Raw genomic sequence first — 9188 nt, forward strand, 5'->3', positions numbered from 1 at the left:
TGGCTGACTTCCAAGTGGGTGTGATTCTCTTACATTTATGTAGACAGTCTCACCCAGAGTGACTTACAGTAGTGAGTGCATACATTTTGATTTGTTTGTTTGTACTATTTGTTTGTACTGGTCCCCCGTGGGAATCTAACCCACAACCTTGGCGTTACAAGTTGCAGAGGCCATGCTCCAACTGAACCGCATGGGACCTGTAACTCAGTAAAATCCTTGAAATATATATTTTTTGTTAGTATAATTATGTTTGACACCAATTATAATATTTCTGCAGCACCTAACCTTTTTGACAATATTGTTAACTTGAAAATATATATTTTTTCAATTCATAGTAATGATCAAAAGCGAGGTGAGTGTGTCTGTGGTTGTGTGAACATGTTCAGGAAGTAAACGTCTCTGGCCCTGTCGACAGATTGAGTTTTAATAACGTTATGTGTGTTCACAATTGTGACTCACGCTCTCGCTCCACATGCGGATTAAGGAAAAATTGGTCACTCCACTTTGCCTCAAGTTATTATATCCACCTAAGCCTAACCTCGGCTTCACTTAGCCAAACAAGCTTCAAAACCTTGTGTGTTTCTATCGTCAAACCCTCGGGCACTGAATACCCAGAGTTCTTAGTACAAATATAGAGGGAAAAAAACCTGTTAGAATTGAAATGACCTGAAAGAGCATACCAGATTCTGCTCAGGAGACTCTGCACAGATAGTTCCTCATGGAAATATCAAAACAAACATAAAATACATAAACGCAATCCAAGGATTACAATGACGTTAGGGAAGCAGCCTAAACATTTGCATTGCAAACTGGATATCTGGTTGGTTGCAGCGATCTAAACTCATTCTACTGAAAAGAGATGTAACTAGTCATGCCTGGTGTGTTTTAACTAGCACAACAACACCTTGGTTATCACATGTTGCTTTGTCTTGTGTTGCACAACCTGAATAGCTGTGTGCTTCCTGTCTAGGCTACAGAGCTTCCAAACACACGCCCAGACTGTCATCCAACATTCTGGCTATGACTGGGATGGTGGGTGAAGGTCAAAGCGGATGTTGCGCCAGCTTGTGGGTAAGAGGGGTGCATGGGGTATCTCTTTAATATAGATGCTCCAGGCTCCCAAAAGCTCATCCAATAGTACTGCTGCATTAACTTGCACAACCATATCTAACCATCCCCCCACACTTCCACACCCATCAGCCATGTTTGTTTTTGCTCGTGTTGCGTTATCAAAAGGCTAACTGCTTTACAGCGCCTCCTGCTGCTCCTCCCGAGGAGACTTTCCCGCCTGGAAATAGGAATCCAGCCATCAGATTAAAAGGTAATCACAATAGTCTGTCCCGGCATGTTTCACATTTGACGTTTTCTTACTGAGCAAAATAGGCTGTGGTATGGTGTTCCCATTATGTCGCCAAGGCCGTCTTTTGAAAGTACAGTTGACATGGTTGGTCAGTGTCAGCCAAAATAGCATTTTTATTTTATTTCCTACTCAGCAGTGAAATGAGTGCAAGGTACGAGTTAGAATGCACACACTTCCATTATCCAAGACTGATCAGGGCTGACATTTTAGTAAGTGAGCATGATTTTACATGATTTCAGGGCAGAATAGAGCACTCTGCAATCATTAATTAGTTATGAGAGGAGTATAGTTGTGATAGTGGGCCGACTGAATGCCTGACCAGAATAGGGTCCTTCAGAGCGCTGAGTTTGTGTTCCTCATTCTCCGGGTTAGGCTGTGTCTGCCCCGAGCTGTCTATCAACGTGAACCCCGGAGCTGGGTCTGAGAAGGGGCACAGGGGAGGGGGTAGGGGGACTACTGGGGCAACCGCTGCCGGGCGGTGCCCATGCCAGCCGTGCGTAAAGACTAATAAAGACGGCACACTGGCAGGACCCCGTCACCCCGGCAACGAGATGTCACCATAAACAAGCTGCAGGCCGTTGGCAGGCCACTTCCTGGTTACATAATGGCAACATCTTTTTTTTCGAATGGAAGATTACAGGCCCCTGCTCGGGGACATGGGCAAATTAAAATGGCAGTCGAAAATCGTGACGTTATATAACCCTTCTTTTGTCACCCTATAACGAAGATTGGCAATACCATGCACTCCCTGCGTCTTCCCTCTACACTCGGTCTGACGTCACCTGCCGTCATCACTACTCCCCGCTTCACACAATCGATGGCGCTATTAACCCTGCAGCACAGGTGTAAAGACGGTTTACATTGATCCAAACAGTTCCATGTTCGTTGAAACATAGCCCTTACAGTACTCCAAGGTTATTGAATAGCCTGGCTTTGTCAGCTGTACCTGTACCTGCCCCTTCCCATTCTCCGCTGAGGTGTGGAAGTGGAACCATGCAAACAGGTCACCAGTCACGTGTGGCCCCGACAAATATACAGAATGACATGAAACAGACACTAAGTCAAATCCTGAAGTATAGTGAAGGCTACTGTCGGGCCATATGCTAATGGTGTTAAAATGGCCGAACAAAGAACACACAGGCGCCTTTTTCAACTGTACGTTTACTGTGGGAGAAAAGCACACAAACAACAGAATGGGAAGACGCCAGTGCGTGCTGTGCGTTATCAAAACGATAACTAATAATACGTCATGCCACTCCCACAACGCCTATGCTCAGTTAATTAGAACACTGTCAAATATTTGTGTTTGAATCAGGCCATATGAACTGTATTGTACAAGGCAGTCCGACAGAGGTGTCCTTCTGTTCCCGCCACCATTTTAGCTCCATGTGTCTCCTGTTACATTGAGGCGCACTATGACACAGAGAAAATGACCTCAGTAAGTATGCACTTAATACAGTTATTAATATGTCGATTGGTTAAAACAGGCAAAAGACTGTCGATCATCTTTTCGCTGGGTATATCGAATGTTAAACCCATTTTGTACTAGCGCACATTTAAAACCAAATTGAATACGTAGGAACCGCAAAATACCTCATTGAAACATCTTTTTATTTCATTTTCTTGCCGCTCCTGCTAATTCACCAGAGATGTTGGGTTTTGAAAGCATACCTTGAATTCTTTTTTACCGGCAATCATATTGTATAGCGTAAGAAATATTCTGAAAACGATTGCTTTAAGTTTGATTTGTGAAACATACCATATTTGATTACTACCTGCGACCACATTGTTGCGTTTTGTGTTTATTACATGACTTATTTTACATAAATATTTGTAAATATGTTGCTTTTGGTTTGTATCACGACATGATTTCCATTGATTGTTGTATTGATGTTTTATTATTGATATACTAATTGTCTAAATAGGTATATTTTAATTTGATGATTAAATGCATTTAGTCTCTATTTGATTCCCCCCATTGTGGAATGTGGAATGTTATCAGATCACTGTACAATCAAGAGGTATTATTTTCACAAATTGAATCGCACACAAATAACAAACATTCTCACACAAATCATGACCAAGGGGCTTTAAATATATATGCACTGAACTTAATATATCTTACTAATAAAATCTCGCGAAGAAAAATAATTTCCTTGTCTCAACTCAAATCATTATAAAAATAAATAAGCATATCGTCTTCAAGTGGGTCGAAGTCTCTGCTGAAAATGATGAACTGTATACAGAGCACATACATATGATACGACCTCTCAGGAAAATGCATAACTAATTGAGATCATTAGTTTATAATTGTCAAGTTCACCAAAATGCATCAAAGTAATATTGAAGGCGCATATCATAATTAAATGGATCACTGCGTCCCCCACAAATATTTTTTACATGAATTTATAGTTCATTGTACTTTAAACTTTTTTTCTATTAAGATTAATTTAATCACTTACATGAATACTAATACAATGGGTATGTATGATACACATGCATACACCAGTTTGGAGTAAATGTATATATATATATATTGATTTATGTGAAACCAATTTAATAATACTATCCTTGAAAATAACAATGTTACGTAAGTTTAGATAAACATGTTGTACACCTGGACACTTCCCCAGCAGACACAATAGCTTCAAGCGTCACTATCGTGGCTGCTGCTTAGGGTTGAAAAGAGAAAAACACGCAGCCGTTGCTCGCCACTCTAACAATCTGTAAAAGGTCCCCAGTATGAATTGAATTAGTGTGAGCAATGAGCCTGCGTTTAAACTAATTATTGCACAAAATGATAGAAGCTGAAAAAACAGAACAGAAAGATCCCTAACCAACACGCAGATAAACTCCTGTGACCTTGCTGTCAAAGAGAGCCCTAATGAGTTTTCATGAGACAACCAACACACAGACAGACACACTTTGCAACTTCTTTGCTTCTAGGCAACTCATTAGCCTTTGGTTAAGGTACACGCAAATATGTTTTTTTAAAGGATTGAATGACACAAAATGGTCCCTAATGAACATGTTTTGTGATAGTAAAGCTGGCTCCACTGTAGAATAGGATATTTAATACCTATGTATTTGCATGGCAGTTAGGCAGGTGCAGTGAAACACTTGCCTATTGTACATGGTTGAAAAGTAAGCTGACAGTAAAGATATCCTATGAAATAGGCCTATTACTATGAGCATTGGCCGCTATTAGAAAACGTTTGTTATTCTTAACATGCATAGATTCTGGTTGTTGAGAGCTTTCCCCACGTTGCACAACACATGCAGATGCAAAGGCCAACGCTGCCTGGCATTGTTTGAAAGTTTTATAGCCCATGTCAGACAATTTGTTTCTGAAAGACTGAAACGACAATAGAAGCAATTATTACAGACTTTGCGTTTGTTTGTCAGCGTTTTGTTTGGGCATCTGTGAGCTTTCTTTGAATCCTTTCCATTGTTTTCAGTTTGTAAATGTTTAAGCGAGGTATCAAAAGAATGACAAATTCATTAGCAGTTTCAAGTTGGGATCTAATTGGGAGAAGTTTCTTTTATTTTCCAGTGAGGCGCGTTATTTCTTCAAGGGAATGGTTATGAATGGATGACTCTCGAGTCATCATCGAATAATATTTAATGATATGTGAGAATCAACTAAGACAGAGACTTGATCAAAACTGTCAGCCAAGTCAGATGTTTCTCTCTGTGAGATTGGAAATGTGAAACATCCCAGAGTTTTGTGAAATGAAAGCACACCATCTGTCTTTCATATGTTCATCTGTAGAGGGGACATAAAACTCTGTCATCAGGCCCCCCCCCCATCACAGCCCCTCCAAATAACAATGACACATCTTCATTTCTTTTTCAATCTTTTGTCATTCTCTGTTTCAACTTTTAATAAAGCTCACCCTTACGTTCAACCAGACACTTAACGTACTAAACAATACAAAGGGGTTTTATATAGGCCTGTGCTATTCCAATGATACCGGAACAATATTGTATATTGTATATTGGAATATAATATTGTCAGGAAAATGAGGTGTTGTATGTGTTTAGTCTTATACTCGAACATGGTGATATACACAACATTAATATCCTATGTCTTAAAGTAAAACCTAGCACTTAGCATCCAGTTTTTGGCGGCTCGGATGATGAATGTTGCCTTCTCTTTCAGTATTATATTTTATGCCATTCACATGTTTTCTTAATACTCTTCATAGCCTACTGTACCGTGTGCACACCATAGAGGAGACCACAAATCCTCACTATTGTGAGTTTCCGTCTCCTTAGTAGCTATAGCCTCTCTGAATCTAAAAGGAGTTGGTTTGAAGCTGGTGGGAGAGAAAGTTTGCTAACTTATTCTTTTCATTCTCAATTGCAAAGAAAAACGTCTCTCACATGATTTCCCAAAGTTAACCCATCTCGTGGGGAGAAAAAAGGGTAAAGCATTTGGAAAGCTTTTCTTGTTTCATACTATGAAAGCTTTCAAGTGCAAAGGCTCAAATAGACTTTCATATGAAGCTGTCATATTTTACAAATAAATAGGATTTAATAAAAGGAGAGACTTTTTGGCAGAGTGGTATAGAACCTCCATATTCCTGTTGCCCAAGTAAAGATACTACGCTACATATTCTTGCTAGCATACATTGGCAACTGACTTAGAGATATCAGTATTCATATTAGCATTTGCTGAAGATGTATTCCAGTCAACCTCTAGCAGGCTTTTTCACCATCCACATTTATCGTGAAATGTTGAAATTATGATTCATTTTAAGACTTAAGTGTGAATATAAAAATATTGTTTGAGATCGCAATCAACTGAAATGGGACTCCGGAAATGTTCAGTCTGCCCTTAACAACATAAGTATCACTGTCGCAAAGAGATACTCTAATGGAGATTGTTGCTTGTGAAGAAGATTGTTACGTCAGCAAATCATTTTAGTGAGGACTAACTGAGCAAGTTACCTTAACTGTGGGTGGGGAATATGTGAAAAAACAAACGGGCTCAGCTTTTGGTAAAACAATTGTGGGAAACACAAGATCCAAATATCTACAATTGAATACCTTCTCAGACTTGCAATCCCTAACAGTCTACTATTACACAGAGAATGGGGAAACAACATTCAGTGTATTTCCGCTCCATCTTCTTCCTGCTCTTTTAGCTGCTTACCACCATGGCAGCCATTTTGTAGAAAATGCAACTGTATACGTTCGGCTGTATATGGTCCTCCCTCTCTCCCTTTAAATAATGATCATGTATGTATTTGCTATTACAAATATAGTTGAAGTATTTCTAGTGTAGCGTGTTTTTTAGGCTTTCCTCCCAATGTAAGGTATGAGGAGTGGGTAGCGTATGTGCACAATGGCGTACGTGCCTCCCTGCAACGTTTCCATTTCCTGCTTAGAATGTTCCAGACGGTATTGAGTAATAGTCTGCCACATGTCACACACGGGATGATCTCGTACGGAGTCTGACTCTACCACCCACTTCCCCCACCGCCCCACCCCGACAACATACACACCAAACCACGGGATGTATAGACCAAGCTGTCCAGAGGTGACCTTGGGTTTGTTTACTTCAATGGAGATCAACTGAGCTGTGAAAGACTGGACCGAAGCTCTTCCCGAGCAGCTCATTTTCCAGTAGTGACTACGGTAGTTCCTCTGTCAGGTTTTCTAGGTAAGTAGGACAGTTGATGGTACCCAAATAGTTTTTCCTCAGTCAGCTACTCCAAACAGAGATACTGTAGCTATGGACAGATGTGTTTGAATTAACATAATTTTTTGGTAAATTAAAGGCTCCCAGCCCTTTGAAAATGTGCAATTTACATATACATGATCAATTAGTTATAGGTCTTCCAATTAGCTCCTCTTTTTCAACATACCCAGAATATTTAGTTGGAAATCAATACATTTTTAATACACTTTTTTCCCCCATGGTAACAGTTGGACCGAGGTATCATAAGATCATATGTGTTATCTATTTCGTGTCTATTTTGTAAAGTCAACTCTGAAATAGAATTCTGCCTCTGGATAAAGTAGGTAAATAAAGAGAATACATTCATGATTAAATATGTCTGCCTTGATAATGAACATGCTAAGCTGTCAATGTATTGCGCAATCAGGACACGCCACCAATGCTACAAGCAGGACAGCCAACCGGCAGCTGACATCTTCACACCCATCTAGCCACCTGAACCATCCAATGAAGCCGGGTTGTCACTAAGTAATATGGATGTTGCGGCCCTACCTCTGTCCATAGCAGCCTAGCCCAGTCCAGTCCTATGGCCCTAGTCAGAATACAACACGTTCTCATAGGTTCACTGTCCCCAGACCTGCATAAACACACACCCAGAAATAGTCCCTCACCTTGGTGCTGCTGCCATCCACACTGCGGCTATCGGCGCCAGACCGGGCCGTTGTCGGTAATGTCCAGAGTGTCCGAGTTGTGTGAGACCAGGATAAGGTGGGTGTGCCAGACTAGAGGCCCAGTACTGGGTATTAGGTGCTTAGAGAGAGTCCACCATTGCTCCCCTGACCACCTCCCTAACCACTAAGAAAGCCCAAATCCCTTTCAGGTCGAGAGTCTGACGCCCGACTGCCCCATAAATCTGAGCAGGCACCGGCAGAGAACGCCATGGGAGTGACGGCCGGGGCGGCTCTCTGGTGAGGTTTTTGGGGAAGGATTATGGATTGAGACGTACAGCTGGGAGGCTGAGGTTACACTTTTCATTCCCACTTCGAGGGGGTCTCGGCTGCCTGGAATCCAGTCAGATTTGTGGAGACTTCTTTTTTTCTCCCTGAAAAATGCTCTAAATTCCACATTGGACAAGTCTAAGTTTATCTGATGATAATTGTTTCTGATATAGAACACTTTGGAATATAATTTGGCCAAATGTGATTGGAAGTACCAGCAACTTTTTCCCCCCAATTTTTTTTTACTGAAGTATGAGAAGAAAGAATGGGTACTGTGAAAGTCCTTATTCACCAAAAGACCAGAGTCAAGAGAGAGCAGTATGCCCCCTTCTGGCTCTTTTCTTCTCTCTTTTCTTCTCTCTTTTCTTCTCTTTTCCCCGGCGTCTGGAGATGTGAGGAAAGGTCTTTTGATCTGCTCTGACAGAGCCTGGGCCGCGTGAAGAGAAGCTAGCAGGACTATGCCAACCCATGCAAGGGGGAAAAAATGTCCCTAATAAGAGAGTAATAAGCTAACGAGTGCTGGGTATCCGTCTGATAAACACTCTGGGCTACTGTTTGTGCCAGCATACTTTGTGCCCTTTGACATGTTTCCCCACTCTGACAGACTTTGGATTCTCTGCCAGGACAGTGGGTTTCACCTGCCAGGACAGTGGGTTTCACCTGCCAGGACAGTGGGTTTCACCTGCCAGGACAGTGGGTTTCACCTGCCAGGACAGTGGGTTTCACCTGGCCCTGTCCAATATGTTCTGCTGCTCACCGTAATGGTGCAGTAGGACCGAATCCAAGGACTTCAGTGACACTGTGCAAATCCTCACTTGATAGAGGACGAGTTCGACGTGTCTTTTGTCCGACTTTTCTCATACTACACATGGATGAGCAGAGGAAGTGGAAGGGTTTTCTGTACAATGTGATTGTGTCCCACCTATAGCCCACACAGACTGACCATTCCCACTACGACTGACTGGTCCCATTGTGAGAGTAGTCTTTAGGCTGGTCAGATATTTCAAAGGACTCCACATGGTGGCTTTAACTGCAGCTCTATAGGTACATGGATGTACCTCTGAGAGCTCCTCAGTTTTGAATCCCATTTCACCCCAAATATACACATCAGCCCAGGATGGGGGGCTGGAGGACAGCAGCAGAG

At 41.7% G+C, this 9188-nt stretch overlaps 1 long non-coding RNA gene across 1 annotated transcript in view; it reads right to left on the reverse strand.

Annotated features, from left to right (window-relative positions):
* Positions 1-7925, reverse strand: part of LOC124011186 — a 33272-nt gene extending 25347 nt beyond the window's left edge. The window contains exon 1 of the long non-coding RNA XR_006834554.1: positions 7718-7925. This is a non-coding gene — a long non-coding RNA (uncharacterized LOC124011186). The remainder of the gene's footprint in view (positions 1-7717) is intronic.
* Positions 7926-9188: the final 1263 nt, after the last annotated feature.

This window comes from Oncorhynchus gorbuscha, linkage group LG23 (assembly GCF_021184085.1).
Source record: "Oncorhynchus gorbuscha isolate QuinsamMale2020 ecotype Even-year linkage group LG23, OgorEven_v1.0, whole genome shotgun sequence".
Classification (NCBI taxonomy): Eukaryota; Metazoa; Chordata; class Actinopteri; order Salmoniformes; family Salmonidae; genus Oncorhynchus; species Oncorhynchus gorbuscha.